This window comes from Mustela nivalis, assembly GCF_964662115.1.
Source record: "Mustela nivalis genome assembly, chromosome: 15".
NCBI classification, from domain to species: Eukaryota; Metazoa; Chordata; class Mammalia; order Carnivora; family Mustelidae; genus Mustela; species Mustela nivalis.
Window position 1 is genome coordinate 5,292,591 of NC_139034.1, and position 17,744 is coordinate 5,310,334.

Sequence of the window (17,744 nt, forward strand, 5' to 3'; positions counted from 1 at the left end):
ACATCAGCCTGTGTTACAGGCACAGGGTTGGGAGGGGCTAACCCAATTTAAGCTTTCTTGGAGTACTTAGCTTTCCCATCATTCCTGCCGTGAACACAGTTCCTTGTTTTTATTTTCTAGTTATCTTACTCTTTCTTCCATTCAGCTCCCTGGATCATTCCTGGGGCAGGGGTGGGAAGTCAGAGAGAGTCCAAAATGGCACTGGGGACCTCATCTCCAGCTTCTATGTTTTAAAATATAGAGTAGGAGCCATTACAGTGTTACTCAGTTTAACTATTTCTTGTGCAGGATGTAATGAGAGACTCTGAAAGGATAAAAAAACGAGCAAGGCAGTCAGTCTTTGATTTCAGGTAGGACAAATACTGCAACGAAAGGAATTTTATGCTTGTTCCCAAAGAAAAGTCTAGAAAAGCATTGTACAGTTCAGAAGAAGGAAAGAACAGTCAGGAGTAAGGAGAGGACCAGAATAGGCTTCCCAGAGGAGCCATACTTGAGGTGACCTTGACTGGTCATGGAGAAAGGGCACAGGGATGCCAGCGAGGAATTATTTCACCAAAAAAGAAGTAAAAGGAGAAATCCTGGGGAGGGGCAAGGATGACTCTTGTTCTGCTGTGAGCAGAAAGAGAATCAGCAAAGGGAGGAGTGTAGGAGAAGTGGTAAGAAAAGTCAGGGCAGAAGGGAGGAAGAACATGCAACAGTCTTGATGCCTTGGAGATGTGGGGGCAGCAGTGAGCTTGGAGGGGCGAGAAAAAACCCTAAAAGGTGAAGGGGGGGTGGGTTACAGAAAGTTTCCTTTCCATCAGATCTGGGTTCTTTGAAATTCAAGGCCAGCCAATAGAGAGAAAGAGGGGGGAGGCCAGTGTTGTGAGACGCAGGAAAACGCAAGCTCTGAAAATGTTCGAGAGAATTACGTGTCTTCATTTTATAATTTTCTATACATCATGCCCTTCCTTTTCCCTGATGCAAAAGTCAAGGGTGCACCTGGTATCCCCAGCCTTGATGAAGGCTCCTCTAGGATATGCTTTACCAATGTTAGACTGTTCAAGGTTTAAAAGTAACTGAACCGTGCTTCCCCCCAAACAGACAGGAGAGTTCAATGCCACTTGCAAGAGAGGGTCAGATACTTGGAACAATTGTCAATGGGAGGAAAAAAAAAGCCCCAAATTCAGCACACCCAAAGGCAAACTTTGACTGCTTGACAACATAACCAAACTACTGATAAAACGTCCCAGAGTGTTTTCTTTCCTTTTCAGGGCTAAGACTCGGGAAACCACAGAAGTAAGTCAAAAGGTGAGGGCGACCAAGCCACCTGGCGCGGGCACCTGAGCAGGCTCAGTGTGGCCCCCGCCACTTGGTGCAATTCAAGAGGCGAGGGTTTTGGTTTCTAAGCCTCTTCCCTCTGCGTCGGGTCTGGTAACTTGAGCAATCCTTCTCCCCATGCGCTGCGGTGCCAGCGCGTGATCAGGCAGGGCTCCTGGGCTAATGGTCCCCAGGTTTGGGTTTCAGGGGGTGGGGACTTTCAGGCGGGGCGGCTTTGGCAGGCAGCCCAGATTTCTGGAATGTGTGTGCTCTGCCTGGTGGGCTAAGCAGTTTGGCATCAGGTTCCTGCCTGAACCGAAGCAGGAGAACAATAGGCATGTGGCTCCAGGGCTAATTAGCTGTGTGAAAGCCTTGCAGGCAGAGCGCGCTCTTCTCCAGGCTGTGTGCTTGGCTGGCCCACAAGCTTGCCGCCACCGCCTCTGGGGAGCCTGCTTGCGCACCCCCCCCCCCCGGGCTTTGGGAGACCTGTGGGCAAAACGATGCATCAGGGAATTGGAGTCAGACGGTCGGAATCAGACTTGTGAGTTGTGTCCGTGACATTAGACCAGGAAGTGGTCCTGGGCAAAGCCATTGTGTTTCTTTTGGCACATTCGTACGCTTGCTCATGAGTAAGGGTGGGTGCGGAGACACATTTCCAGTCCAACACCTGCCATATTTGGATGTGACTATCCCAGAGCACTGAGGTCATTTCGTTTTCTCACAGAAGGGGAAATGCTCTTCTTCTATCATTCACCTTCAGTTTGTGTAATATTTTAGTGGGGCCGAGGCTGGAAGGAAGGCCAGGCTGTGGAAGGCTCCAGAGTTCATGGAACATCAGCCAAATTCTTAGGGGGATGTAATGTCTGGATTCGTAAAATCTTAGGTTTGAGAGAGTCAAAAGGTCTTGAATATTTGAAAGGGAAAATAAGAGTGATTTTTCATTCAAGATCATCCAACTCCACTCGGGACAACTCAGATTTGTATAAAGTTAAATGAAGAATGTTCGTTATTTAACAAAAATATTTATAACAGGCATCTTCTTGACCGGAAGGCTTTTCCAGAGGCTGTGAAATGTAAGTAGAGGTTTAACTTTCAGCTTTAGAAAGGTGTTCATCTAGTTCGGACAGTGAGGGCCATCCTTATTCTCACGGTCAGTGCCCCCCATAGTCTAAATGGAGAACACAGGGAGAAGCCTTCCAAGGTGTGGATGGAGGGAACAGTGTTTCTTCATTGGTTTGAGCACAGAACCCAACTTCTTTCCTCAGGCAGCACGCTTGCACCTGTTGCCAAGTCAGTATTTTCCTTTTTCATTAAGTGGCTCCCTTGAGATTTAAGACTTGCACCCTGGTTTAGACAGCTTCAGCAGGGCTGTGGTTGGGGAAAGAGATGTCTAAAATATTTTCCCCAAGGTTCTTCAAGACCAAAAGATAATTGGTTGAGGATGATTATTATTTTGTAAAAAGGCTGAAAGACTCAGTGCTTATGAATGTATCTGGAGAGTTCTGCCCGTTGCGGACCCTCGCTGTGCCAAGGGTGGCCATCTGATCGGCAACATCGGCATCTTGCGGGAGTGTGTTAGGAAGACAGGATCGTGGGTCCCACCCAGGCTCTGCCTTTTGCCGAGACCACAACAGAGCATGAGAGTAAATAGGTGCCACTGTATCTTGAATGGGAAATTCTCTCTTCTTTGTTCTCTCATGAACTTTGCACTCTCTCCCCCTACTTTGACTGTTAATCCATGGAGCTGTACTGGACCACCCTTGGGACACCTAGATTTTTCTCTGTATGAAGCACGTGAGGCGATTTGACAGCTGGAGACCTTCCTGTTAACAGCCATTATAATAAAACATTCCCCCAAACCAAATTCGACAATTATTAACATGTTTAAACAGAAAACGATGTTTACTAAGGCATTCTTCCTGAGGCTTAACATATCCTGTGCAGAGGAAGGGGTGGGGGTGAGGGGAGTACATGGAAATGTTAGCTCTACCTGTAGTTCAAGGGAATGTCAGACTAGAGGTTTAACCAAGAAAAACAAAAAACTAAAAACAACAAACAAACAAACAAAAAAACCACCACCAACAAAAAGCCAAAAACCCCAAAACAAAACAAAACAAAACAAAACAAAACAAAACAAAAAACCCCAACCCTCTTTCTTGGGAGCTGGAAAAGGAGATCCTTTTACACGTACAGTCGGTCAATGGAAAACCTTGTTTTTAAAGTGACTCCTTTCAAGTGATGGGAGGATGTGCTGGTTTTGGGAAGAGCGGACACATGCACAACACCCTTCAGTCAAGAACGTGCAGGTGCCGAACAGGACGGGAACCCCAGCTGCCCTTCAGCACCACGGCAGGTTGTGACCCGGAGGGATTTGTTGCCACCACATCCCCAATGTGTGGCACAAAGCAGGTCCTCACTCAGTACCTCCTCCATGACAGGTGGCCGTCACTTCAGCTTGTGTCAGGGACCCAAAATACCTGAATCTTTTAAAGATACAAAGCCTCCTCTGCAAAGAGTGGGATGGGCTACGCTGGGGGCAGAGGGAAGCTTAGCCCTCGGAAGTGCGTGCCTACTTTTCTTGTCATGCCCAGATGGGTGAAGGTGGACTGTGGATGCTGAGTGTGGATGGAGGAAATTGGGGACTTCCAGCCCTAGGGGGTTATCTACTTCCACCCTCCTCTCCACATGGGAACGCTCTTTACAGGTGGACTCAGCTGTTCACCAAATTTGTGCCGACAGTTTCCAAGGTGTGGGCCTGCCCCAGTCGGCACATGGCCCTCAGGGAGGAGACAAAGTACAGTCCCTCATAGTTCAGTATGAGAGTCGCAAATAGTGACACTACTTATTTCTTTAAAAAAAAAAATTCTGCTTGGGAATGCAGAGGAAGGAGCACCCCACTTCCTGAGACGAGGGTGGGGAGACACAGGTGGCTTCATAGGCTGGATCCTGTCCTAGGCATTGCTTCTCAAGGATCAGAAGACATTCTCAGGCAGCAAGTGGCTATTTATTAAGGGTGCCAGGCACGACTCGACGTGCTTTACATGTACTAATTCACTAAATCTTTCATAATGACCACTGGTGTATTGTGCCCATTCTGCAGATTAGGAAACTGAGGATTGATAAGGTAACACGTGCAGCTGGTAAGTGGCAGAGCAGAGAGTTCATGTAGGAAGTGCAGTACCAGAGCCCTGGTTCCTCAGCACAAGGCCAAACTCTTGCCCAGAAAGAAAAATATACTCCCGTTAGAAAGAAAAGGTCTGTGTACAGACCTTCTATGGAGGAGTGAGGGAGCATGGCATATTCTGGAAACTGAAAATCATTTAGTGTGACTTCTGAACAAAGCTTGGTATAATAGGTAGGGGCTGGGTCCTGAGTTTAGATTTTAAGGAATTTAGGATTCCTTTATAGGTGATAGTTCTAGAAGGATTTTTTGGTGTGGTGGTAAAATATACATAATATATAATTTAACCATTTTTAGCAATTAAAAATTATTTATTTTAGAAAGTGGGTAGGGGCAGAGGGAGAGGAAGAGAGAGAGAAACTCAAGCAGACTCTATGCTGACCACAGAGCCTGATCTGGCGCATGAGATCACGAGCCCAAACCAAGAGTCAAACCCTGGACCAACTGAGCCACCCGGGGAGCCCATCATTTTTAGCATTTTTGTGTATAATTCAGTGGCATGAAGTACATTCACATTGTTGTGATACCCTCACCACCGTCCATCTCCAGAACTTTTTCATCTTCCCAAATGGAAACTCTCTTCTCATTAAACAATCATTCCCAGTCCCCCTCCCCCGGCCCCTACTATCCACCATTTCACTTTCTGTCTATGAATGTGATGACTCTAGGAGCCTCGTGTAAGTGGGATTGTACGGCGTTTGTCTTTTTGTGACTGCTTTATTTCACATAGCATCAGGTCCTACGGCTCACCACGTTGTAGCCTGGGTCAGAGTTTCCTTCCTTTTCAAGGCTGAATGACATTCGGTTGTAGGTATGCCCCACATTTTGTTTATCCATTCACCGGTGGATGGACACTTGGGTTGCTTCTGCCTTTTGTGAATTGATGGTTTTTAATCTGGGGAATGATAGAGTCAGGGTCACATTTTAGAGATCCAGAGGGGGAAAGAATCTCTGGTTGCCAGGGCGAAGTTGACAAAGCTGCACACCGCGTCTCTCTTACATCCCCAGCTCCAAGCATGGTGCCCGGCATGTCGTAATTACTCACTGATCGTATGATCTCTCTAATTTTTTTAATAGCAGAAATCTCTATAATAGGTGGAAAATCATCTTTACACCTTAAAATTGAGGTAAAGGAGATTAGAAGACATAATACAATGAGGTACCTGAAAATACATTTAAGCCATCAAGGGCTTTCTCCATGTGGGCTATTATCCTCATTATTTTCTCTGTGCTTCTGATAACCTCGGACAAATTGTTGCTGGTTTCAAAGGCCAAACTTTACCGGTATCTATAAAGCTTTATTTCAATGTTGTTGTTTCTTCACAGCTCTCGAAATCCAGAGATCCTTGTAGCTATCCTGATTTTCAAGTGAGTTTATGTGAAAAATTTGGAAGTTCACTTTGTATTAGAAGATGCCTTCTCCTCATTTAAAAATCATCTGTGTGTCTCAGGTAGATCTGTGTCCTAGTTTGCTGTGATATTTTACATGAGCATAGGAAGATTAGAAACCCATTAAAATATCACATTGTGAAAATTTTCAAACACACAAACGTAGGGGGAATAGAGGGGCACAGTGAACACTTACCTATCCACCCAGATTTGACAGTTTCTGCTTTGCCTCAACTATCCATTTACACATTTTTTGTTGCAGACATTTAAAACATCTGTCCCATCATTACATTTTATTCCTAGGTACCTGAGACTGCATCTCCTTCAAAATCACAATGCACACCTAAAAGTATTACTTGCATAGCCAAATTTTCTTGATTGACTCAAAAATGTTGAGTCAATGGTGTGTTCAGTTGAGGCTGCATATCTTAGTTAGTTAGGGCTGCTATGACAAAATACCATAGGCAGGATGGCTTAAACAATAAACACTGATTTCACAGTTCTAGAGACTGGGAAGTCCAAGATCAACATGCTGACAAATTTGGTATCTGGTGGGGCGCCTGGGTGGCTCAGCGGGTTAAGCCGCTGCCTTCGGCTCAGGTCATGATCTCAGGGTCCTGGGATCGAGTCCCGCATCGGGCTCTCTGCTCAGCAGGGAGCCTGCTTCCCTCTCTCTCTCTCTCTCTGCCTGCCTCTCCATCTACTTGTGATCTCTCTCTGTCAAATAAATAAATAAAATCTTTTAAAAAAAATTGGTATCTGGTACCAGAGACCTCTGCCTGGCTGGCAGACAGCAGTCTGCCTTCTTGCTGTGTACTGAATGTGGTGGAGACAGGGCTCTGGTCTCTCTTTTTTTCTTATAAGGGCCCTAATTTCCATTATGGGGGCCCCATCCTTGGGACTTCATCTCAATCTAATTACCTCCTAAACTCCACCTTCAGCTACTTTCACACTGAGGATTAGGGCCTCAACATACAAATTTAGGTGGGGGGGGGTGGGACACTGGGACACAAACAATCCATAACACTCCATAAATGTATCACAGTTGCAATTATGTATAATGTCTCTCCAGTCCCTCTTACTACAGAGCAGACCACTCCCCTTCATGGCATTTTTGCAAAACTGGGTCATTTTTCTATAGAATGTCCTGCATTCTGGATTCAACCATTGGTTTCCTCGTTTCATCACTGAGCTTGGTCTTCTACCTACCATATTTCCTGTAAAAGGGGGTTAGCTCTCGATAATGGATTAGGTTTAGCCTCATCACTTTTGGTAAGAATATTTTATAGATGGTGCTGTTTGCTTTTAGTTGCCTACACTGGGAGGTCCACAATATCTGGCTATCCACTTCAGTGCTGCTAAGAATCATTATGGATTCAGAGTGATCTTTAAAAATATACAATAAAAATCATTTTCCTTCTTATTCCAAAAATTACTTGCAAATTAGTTGTAAAAGATTTACAACATATGGATAAGCAAAAGAAATAAAGCTATCTTAATATCCTACCCCTAGATAACTGCCATCAAAATGTTGCTGTAGATCCTTCTAGTATTTCTTCGTAATATGGATTATCTCATAATCATCTCTTTTTACTTACTGTGAATATCATTTAAAGTATTGAAATATTCTTCTACATGTCATTGGCCTTATATAGTGGAATCAGAATTTATTTAATTAATGTACTACTTTCGTACAAGTTGTGAAAACTGCAAATCCACATGTCCAAATGCTCATTCAGATTTGGCCCCAAAGCGGTCTGAGAGTAAATGACTACTGCATGGCTGTCCGCCTTCTGGAACCTCTGCTCTTCACTTCTGGGGGGGGTGAGGTGGTGTTAGGGGAATTAGGGGCAGAAGTAGGGTTGGGATTGGGAGACTGGGTGCCATTGGAGGGGTCTTCTGAAGTGTGGAGCTGTGTCATCTGTGTCCTACTGAGTAGTCTTCCTCATTCCTGTGTTTAAGATTCTCTTTTAAAGTCTAATGGACTGATTTCTTGTGCTTGCCTCACCCTTGCTCCTCAAAGCATGGACATGGGCTGGTGGCATCAGCATCTCCTGGAAGCTTCTTGGAAATGCAGTCTCGGGACCCGCCCTAAAGGGGCCAAACCAGAACCTGCGTTTGAACCAGAGCCCCACGAATGACATGTGAGACTCACTGTTCGAAAGCGTTTCTACTCAATTAATGGCGGGAAAAGCTGGTCAATCGTGCGCTTCACGTGCTGAATTCAGCCATGGGAAAAAATCTTAATGCTGGGCCAACTTGGCTGGCTTTCTTTCTAAGGACGGAAGAAAAATCTGGTGTACATTTTGGAGAGGTGAACCCGGCAGTGGCTGGGAGCCTGGGATTTGCTCTTCAGACTCAGTCTTGATAACTGTGGGATGTTAAGAAGATTTAAGCGGTCCGATCTTTGCTTTCCTCCTCAGTATAATAGAGACGGTATTTCTTTTTTCACAGGGATGGCCTGAGGTTTAAGGCTATCACGCGTAGAAGCACTTAGCACAGTGGCACGTCCTAAGTGCTGAGCCAGCTATCGTTATTAATGATCAGAAAATGCTGTTTTATGCAGCAGTGTTGGGAGCAAAGGTTAATTGATAAACATTACTTTGGGGAATACCAGGATGCTGAACTTTTTCCTTCTAACTTCAGCTGTAAAAGAAGTTACCAATTAGTTTTAGCTGCTGGTTCCATGTATAGAAAGTGATAAACCGTTTTAGGTTGAACAACCACCCACTACATACCCTATGCTGTCTTATTCTTTAACCCCATGAGAAAAAAAAAAAAAAAGCCCCACAAAACAAAACCCCAAAACCAAAAAAACCCCCAAAACACAACTTCCCCTCCCTCTTTCTTAAAAGATCTTTTGCTTCAATACAGGCTGAGGCTTAAATATGCTTTGATTCCAAGAGATTGTATTTACAAAGAAACTTCATCTTTAAAAAGATCTGTCTAGTTCAATTCTACGGCATTCTAAGAGAGCAACTCAACAAAGAAAGTTGCAATGAATCATGCAGTTGACTATGCTTTTTTGAAGTAAGTGAAATAAAACTACTACCAAATGCGGTGTGGACTTTTTCCAACCCCTAAAATAAATATTTGTAAAGCGAGCCTTGGTGGCATGAAGACCATGGTGATAGAGGATGGATACATGATAACATGTTTCTTAAAGATGGATCTCCTGACAATTAGAGGTCGAATTCTTATCCTGGAATTGAGCCAGAATGAGTAAAATCCTTTTAGTAGTAAGTACTCCCCTATGTGAAGGAAATACTCTCTTGGGGGCATTATTTAGTTCCACTGAAAGGAATCAACTCTGTTGCCATCTGTAGAAATAAGTTTACCTTGTATGAATAACCCCTAAATTCTTAGGATTCTTTTAAGTAGGTGAAGTGTCATCCTAAATGATTTTAACTTCAGCCAGCACGGGCTGCCCTCATTATACCTGCAACTGTTCTCCTCCTAACATACTCTCCTGCTTTAAATTGCTCCTGAGAAACTGGTGTTTTCACTGGGAATCTGATCCCAATTGAGCAACTTTGCCGAGTCCCTTGTGATGAATACTGTTCAGAGTCCGCTCGGCTTGCCTTTCCACGGGATCTGGGCCACGGCTTTCCTGTTGGTCAGCAAGTGGACAAGGACTGACTCTGTCACTGTGGAGATGGGATTCACAGCCTGTACTCCCAGTTAACAAACCTGATCCTGTGATTCACCTGTTTGGAACACGTGGCTGAATCAATAAATTCTAAATTCATTTCGAGAATGCATGGGTATGGCTTATTTGTATGTAATCTGTTGCAGAATTTGTCAGCCAAGAAAACTTATTAGTAAACTAATCATAATGATCTAATTAATTATGCTTGTGTCCTAATTAATTTATACTTTTGTACTTTCAAATATTACGAAGTCCACACAAATCCACAAAATAGGCATTTCCCCCCCATTCTTAATGTATTGTGATCGCTGCTTCTTGGTTATTTTGTATCTTTTTAGAGTTTCCTGTGCCAATAATTCAAACTAGTCTGCTTATAACAACATTCCATTCTTTCATATCCTGTAAATCTCCTCGCCACCCCCCCAACACACACTGCCCCCCGCCAATAAGACAACACATATCCAATTTGCTTTAAACTCATGGTTTGATTTTCATTAGTAGTATACAAATTTCTCCTAACTTGAAGACCCATGAGCCAATGTTTATTTTCTAAGAGAGGCTTCTGTTATTCCCTTTTCCCTCTTCTTTGAGTGAGTATATTTTTCTAAAATTAATTTGTGATCTCCATTGTCAAAAGCTTGGAAATATTTGGAAATAACTCTCTGAAAACATCTGCCTAAGACTGAGGAAAGCGAGTGAGGGACGTCTACACAGCACGGGTTTTCCTCAGAGCCAAGTATAATGCAGAACGTTGATGCTTCCCGCCTTTCTCCAGGGACTGACCTACTGAATGATTCCGATTGTTATTTAATTGGCAACTGTATCTGAGGAACCCGAAGGATGAATTTTTGTGAACATCACTCAGTTGCAAAAATTTTTACTTTGGGTATTTGTTGTGAAAGCTGTGAGTGGGGAAAGTTGCTATTTTATTTTTAAGCTACCTAGTTACAGAACAGGACAACTTTAGCTCTGCTGGCTGCTCTGCTGCTGTGTTAGTAATAATGCACCAACACGGTTTACCCCAAGGTCCTCTGGCACGACAAGCCCTTTGCTTTTTTTTTTTTTTTTTTTTTTTTGTGGTAAAATGTACGTACATAAAATTTATTATTTTAACCATTTCTAACAGTATAGTTCAGGGGCATGAATCTCATCTATACTGATGAGCAAGCATCATCACTCTCCGTTTCCAGAATTCTTTCCCCTCCCAAACTGAATCTCTTTCTGCATTGAATAATAATTTCCCATTCACTACTCTATCCAGCCATTAGCAACCACCATTCAACTTTTTGTTTCTGTGAATCTGATTATTCTAGGGAATCTCGTATAAGTGGCATCGTACAGTATATGTCCTTTTGTAACTGGCTTGTTTACTCAGCAGAGTGTCCTTAAGGTTCATCTATGTTTAGAATGTGAGAGGATTTCCTTCTCTTTTAAAGCTTGATTCCACTGTATGTGATTTCTGTTTTGTGTATATACAATGTATTGTTTACTCATTCCTTGGTAGATAGGCAGTTAAGTTGTTTCCACCACTTGGCTTTTGTGAATGGTGCTGCTTTGAACACAGTTGTACAAATACCTATTCGAATCTCTGCCTTCAATTCTTTTAGATCTATATGCAGAAGTGAGAATTCTGGGCTGTGGTAATTCCATTATTTCGCATGCATTATTAGGCTACACCATTTTACGTTCCCGCCAGCAGTGCATGAGGATTTCAGCTTCTCCATATACTCACCACATTTTGTTGCTTACCGTATTTGCTTTTTCTTTAATAAGCCACCCTAGTGGATGTGAGGTGGTATCTTATTGTGGTTTTGATTTGCATTTTCCTGATGACTCATGATACTGAGTATCTTTTCATGTACTCATTGATCATTTATATATTTTCTTTGGAGAAATGCCCTTTTTCATTTTTGAATTCTTTCATTTCTCTTCTCTTCCCTCCCCTCCCCTCCCCTTCCTTGCCCTCCCCTCCTCTCTCCTTTTCTTTCCTTTCCTTTTCTATAGTTGTTAGGCCCTTTGCTTTTGTAGACCCGAAAGAGCAAAAACAATTCCATCAGTCAGTCAGTTAACGTGTTGCCCCTTTATTTATTTATTTTTAAACTTTGGTCTACATTTTCTTTCTTTCTTTTTTATTATTGTTATTTTTTATTATGTTATGTTAGTCACCATACGGTACGTCATTAGTTTTTGATGTAGTGTTCCAAGATTCGTTGATTATGTGTAATACCCAGTGCTCCATGCAATACGTGCCCTCCTTGTATGAAACCAGAAAAGACCCCAAATTGCCAAGGAAATGTTGAAAAAGGAAAACAAAGCTGGGGGCATCATGTTGCTTGATTTCAAGCTCTATTACAAAGTTGTGATCACCAAGACAGCATGGTACTGGCACAAAAACAGACACAACGACCAGTGGAACAGAGTAGAGAGCCTGATATGGACCCTCAACTCTATGGTCAAATAATTTTCGACAAAGCAGAAAAAAATATACAGTGGAAAAAAGACAGTCTCTTCAATCAATGGTGCTGGGAAAATTGGACAGCTATGTACTGAAGAATGAAACTCGACCATTCTCTTACACCATGTGCCCCCTCCATGAGGGCAGCATTATCCTGAGCTGGTGCTCAATTTCGTTTAGATAGCAGTGCAAATGGCAATGTCCAGGTTACAGGAGTTGACTTTTTCTTATGGACCAGTTACCTAGGATTTACCCAGGGCCTTTACAGGGGCTGCAAACCAGGTTGTGGGAAGTGAGGGGGCAAAAGAGTCCCCACATAAATCAGCCAGGAGAGCTTACTAATCAGAAAATCCCAGCTTCCTCTGGTACAACAGCCCTCTGGGTCCTAACTTCAGTCTTCAGATATGATCTAATCACTAGGAGGAAAGTAGCGTCCCTGGGACAAAACACATTTTGGCACTTAGGGCTCTTCCAGATAAAAGCTTACTTTTTTTTTTTTTTAAACATTTCTTTGAAACTGGGGACTTAACATGATTTAGGCTCATGAAAAGCCATCGTTAACGTGCACTCTTCTTCAACTAAGACATGGACCTTTACTCCACACGCTCTCTAAACACAGATAATTACCATGGCAACCACAGTGTTTCCCGATCTCATACGTACACTTGCACCTTTCTTAAAGAAACACAGAACACAACAATGTAGAATTAAAACAGTAAATCATTGGAATGTGTTTTATTTGTTGTTACATAGTTGTCAGAATTTAGGGAAGAGCTGGACATTGTCATCCGCTATCAATTGTACTTGGAAAAAGTAGATGTTTGGCCAGGGCTTTTGACATCCTGCCAGAAAATAAGGTCTTGTTTGTAACATCGTGTAAGGAATGACCGATGGGTTTCTAGATTGTTACGGTCAGAAGATTTTCAAAGCAGAAAATGTCATTAAGAACACAAAGAACTGAATAGTATAGATTTTGACATGACACATCTCACAAGCCGACCATCTTCAGTTAAATTACAGTTACCACAGTTTACCCTTAAGTCGGTAAACGTTTGCACAAACATGCTTTTTTGGGTAGCATCTAATTTTATCTTTGGTTGTATTTGGAAACAGGCACAACAATTTTGTTGTGCCTTCAAGAGTCTTTCTTTTTTTGGCTATGTAAACAAGTCTTTTATTGCCCTATGAATACTTGATGAGTGGTCAGCAGAATGAAACCCATATGAAGCTTTGGTCAAGAGGCATCTCCCAGCAGCTTCTCACTAACTGCAGGACGGAGCTGAACCAAAGACCCACACACTGAAGATAAGTAATGACAAAGGCTTTTAGCGAGACACCTGCCCTCAGCTTTGAATGTTTCAAAATGTTTTGTCCACGTATGAAGGGAAATATCTCCCCATAATTCCTCATGTGATGAGGACTAGCTTTCCTTCCAGCTAATGGAATGTAGCTCTGATTTCTCTATCGTTAACCACTCTGTCTCGGGAATACCAATGTTTTGATGAGAGAGAAGAAAGGACCCTCTTCTGTTTGATTGTTTTCTTTTAAATTAAAAGTAGTAATAAATCTTACTCAACCAAAATAACTGCTGAACATTTCATATTAACACAGCAGTGAAGATGAACTTGGGCAGCGCATGATAAATGTTACTCTGTGCTTAGGTTGGAATGCCTCCAAACCCTTCAACTCCCACACCAATTTGGAAAGGCCTACCTGAGGTTTTTATATCCTTAGCCTGAAGATTCATTTTTCATTTACAAGATCGAGCTCCCAAGTTTCAAGGACAACCATGCTATACTTCTGTAGAAAGTACACAGAGATAATGTTGGAATGAGAAACTTTTTTTTTTTTTAAACCTGGTAAATATATTATTTGCCTTCCAAATCTAACATGTGTGGGCTTTTCTATGTTGTCTGTAGTTTAATTATAAATTGATAAGCCTCAGTTTTATGAGGTAAGGAATAAAGCAATTGGCAATCTCTTTATTAAGTGGTGTGGTGGCTTAGGAACAGAAGTGACAGAATCCTGACCCTTCTGTTGCTATCTTGTCAAAGAAGACAGTGTATGAGATGATGCTATCAGACAGCCCATATCTGAGCCTGACCAGCCAGTCGAATGCTCTCTGCTTTCTCGTGCGCAGGCTAGGCTTCACAGAGGAGGTGACACCCCAACAGTTGAGAGAAGAATGGAGAGAATGTGGAAGAAATCCAAGTGCTGACAGGAGAGTGCAGTTGGTTGACGTACCTCTGAAGTAGTCATTGCTTGGTTCCTGTACTGGATCCTCGGAGCCCCAGATGCTAGATCATATGGAAATCTCGATCTCAAGAGTTTTGTTTACTGTAGTTGGAACTGAAGGGAGGGATGGCTGATTCAGACGATTCAGACCTGGGAGGTCAGTTCTTCTTCAGTTCTCACATTTGCCTTGAACTTGCTCGTGCTCCACCCTTGTTCAGCAGGGCATACACTAGACAATTCCTTCTCACCTTCGGTCTCACTTCAGCCATTGGGTCTTCAGGGATATATTTCCTGTTGTTTCTGGAAAGGCAAAAATCAACCCCCTTCTTACAAGTATTCATAATCTCTAGTACTTTCCTTTGTAGTTGTGGTCACAACCTATTCATTAGCTCATTTGTTCACTCATTCATTCATTCATATGGAGGTATAGTTGACATACAATATTATTTCAGTTTCAGGGGCACAATGTCATGAGTCTGCATTGTATGTATCGTGAAATCAGCACAATAATTCTAGTTCACATTGTTCTCACATGGTTACATCTTTTTTTTCCTTATGATAAGCCCTTTTAAGATCCACTTAGCTACTTTCAAATACACAACACAGTATTATTAACTATAGTCACCTTGCTGTACATCCTCATGACTTTTTTATTTTATGACTGGAATTTTGTGCATTTTGGCCCCCTTCACCCATTTGCTCACCCCTCTCACAACTTCATTTTTGTTTGTGTGATCATGGAATTATCTATGTAATCCCTATTCGATCTGAACTCCATGAGGGCAGGGACTGTTGTCTGGTGTTGGGAACCTTGTATCTTGAATATTGGCAGCTAGTACCTAGTCCTTGACGTAGAGGAGGAGCTCAATAAATATTTTGTGAATACATACTGTTGCAGCAATCCGGTGGATTCCTAGTGATGTTATTCATGCGTGGGTTTACCTCTTCCTAATTCTCATGCCCATTACCTACCCAAACTCCTTGGAGCCCACCTTCATTCAGTCCTCATCATATTGTTGTGGACACTTTCTATAGGCTCCCGAATGGTTTTGCTCTCTGTGTTTTTGCCCTTTTCCATGTAAACAGTTGCTCTTATGCTGGAGTATGCCTCTAAAATACGAATCTGGTCATGCTGCTCTCTGCTGAAGGTTGAAGCAACCTCTTCCCATGTGGTGATCTGCTCCCATCCCCCCACCCCCAAGCACCTGACTCTGTCCCATTATGCCCTCTGCAGAGCCTCCTTCAGCCCTGTGAAATCTCCTAGGTGGCTCATATGCCTCTGACTTTGCATATGCGTGTTTTTGAGGCAGGAATACCTTTGCTGCTGATCTTTTATCTGGAAAAATCACACTCAATCTCAAGTCCCAACCCAAAGATTTCCCTCTATTAAGACTGCTCTAATCAACTCAATGGTTCCCTCTTTTCTGTGGTTTCTTCAACTGTGCCTGTTAGTTCTACTTTTTGCACTTACGACATCGGACTGTGATTATTACCTATATGTCCATCTCACATGACAGGTTGAGTTTCTGAAGGGCACAGAATACACTAATCATGCAATTATTTTCATTTTGTCCTCATCACTAAATACAGTGTCTGTCACTTAATAAATATTTTGAATGAATGAATGAATGAATGAATGAATAAAAGAAAATCTCTCTTACTGGTGTTATCCACATCTTTGGAATTGTCTCATCTTTCTTTTCAGGAGTGTAAGCTCTTCTCCTAAGTTAGATCTCAAGCTTTTGGAGACAGAAACACTTTCTTACATTCTCCTGAAGTACCAGTTTGTACTAATTGCATATAATAAGAATGCACTATTTGCTGATTGATTAAACACTAGAAAGCCAGTCCTTTCAACATATATTTTATTGTTGCATACAAAAATAATTCTGGCTTATGATAATATTGTTAGAAAAATATTGAGAAATATCATTTCTCACATAGACTTGTGGAAAATGCCCTTTTAAATGATACATCTCCAATTCTTCTTTTAAGAGTTTGCTCCTTTTACATTAACACATATTACAACTGAGGTTTTTGAAAGTTTTATTTTAAAAAATATTTTATTCCAATTAATAAAATTTTTCCTATGCAAGTTCATAATTTTTTTTCTGAAACATGAATTAGATTCATGTAACAGATTCATTCAGTAACAGATCATTCATTCAGTAACAGATCATTGCAATGAGCATTGAGATTTCATGTTTTGGAATTGTGAATGGTTAAGTGTATGTGATAAAGGTACTTATCATTGAGAATCCCCCCAAACCACACAAGAATCCTTAGCATTGGAACTGAGTTGTGTGGGGATTGTGGAAAATTGGTTAGGCCAGTTGTTCTGAGTATCCCAGACCAGCAACAACAGCATTGCCTGGACTCTGGTTAGAAATTCTCAGGCCCTACCTTAGATCTAATGAATGAGGAACTCTGGGTATGAGGTCCAGCAACCTGAGTTTTATAAACCCTTCAGGAGATTAAGATACACTCTAAAGTTTGAAAACCACTGCTGCAGGTGTGGCTGGGTGGTTCAGTCAGTTGGGCATCCAACTGTTGATTTCTGCTCAGGTTATGATCTAAAGGTCCTGGGACTGAGCTTCCTATCAGGTTCCATGCTCAACTCAGCAGAGAGTCTGCTTCCCCTCTCCTTTCCCTTCTGCCCCTTTCCCTGCTCTCTCTCTCTCAAATAAATAAATCTTAAAAAATGCTTCTTCAGTTGAAACTTTTTCCCAATTCAGTGACTCTCCTTTCGTAACAGAGGGCCACTCAACCTCTACTTGGCTTCTTCCATTGAATGGAGGCCTTCTCTCAGAATGCAGAAGACCACCATACTTTTGAATAGTTTTGATTGGTAAAATATTCTGTCTACTTCCTAGTAACTTCCATTCTCTGAGTTATGCTGCACTTTCTGGAGATCTATAAACTAAATAAAATTGTTTTCCATGGCACTGCCGGGAGCTTCCATGTTCCTCTCTTGATCCTTTTTCAGGGGCAATACTCCTCAGTCTAGCCACCAATCCACAAAGCATGTATTTTCCGGTTTATCCGTCATGTCCTCCGGATGTAGTTCCGCTTGTCTGGATTCTCCCTAGTATTCTAGATTTGGACTGAACAGACTGGATGCTATACATCTGCCCACGTGGTTGAAGAACGTGTTCACTTTTTTTTCTCCGTGTAATAATTTTGATTCACTTTGCTCTTTAAGTAAAACAAAAATGCAAAGAAGGAAAACCATTCTATGTTACTTTGACATAAGCTTTAGATATTGGTACATGGGCTTTGCCGTCTGGTACAGTTTATTTTGTTTTTCAAGTTAGTTTTGCTTTGATTAAAATATGTTTTTTAGAGTAGGTTTATTTGTGTCTAAATCTTTAATGGGAAGATGAAAGAAAATCATCACGTGGACAAATTTAGAAAGCAAAGTTATTGCCATGGGGATTTCCCTCCCGTTTTCAAATTAGCTGTGCTTGCTTTTAAGCTTATTGGAATATACAATTAAGTTTATTGACCTTAATAAATTCCACTGTACATATACATTA

The 17,744-nt window shown here is 42.0% G+C and overlaps 1 long non-coding RNA gene across 1 annotated transcript in view; it reads left to right on the forward strand.

Moving 5' to 3' along the window:
* The first annotated feature begins 1,652 nt into the window (after positions 1-1,652).
* Positions 1,653-17,744, forward strand: part of LOC309848875 — a 58,432-nt gene continuing 42,340 nt past the window's right edge. The window contains exon 1 of the long non-coding RNA XR_014303353.1: positions 1,653-1,840. This is a non-coding gene — a long non-coding RNA (uncharacterized lncRNA). The remainder of the gene's footprint in view (positions 1,841-17,744) is intronic.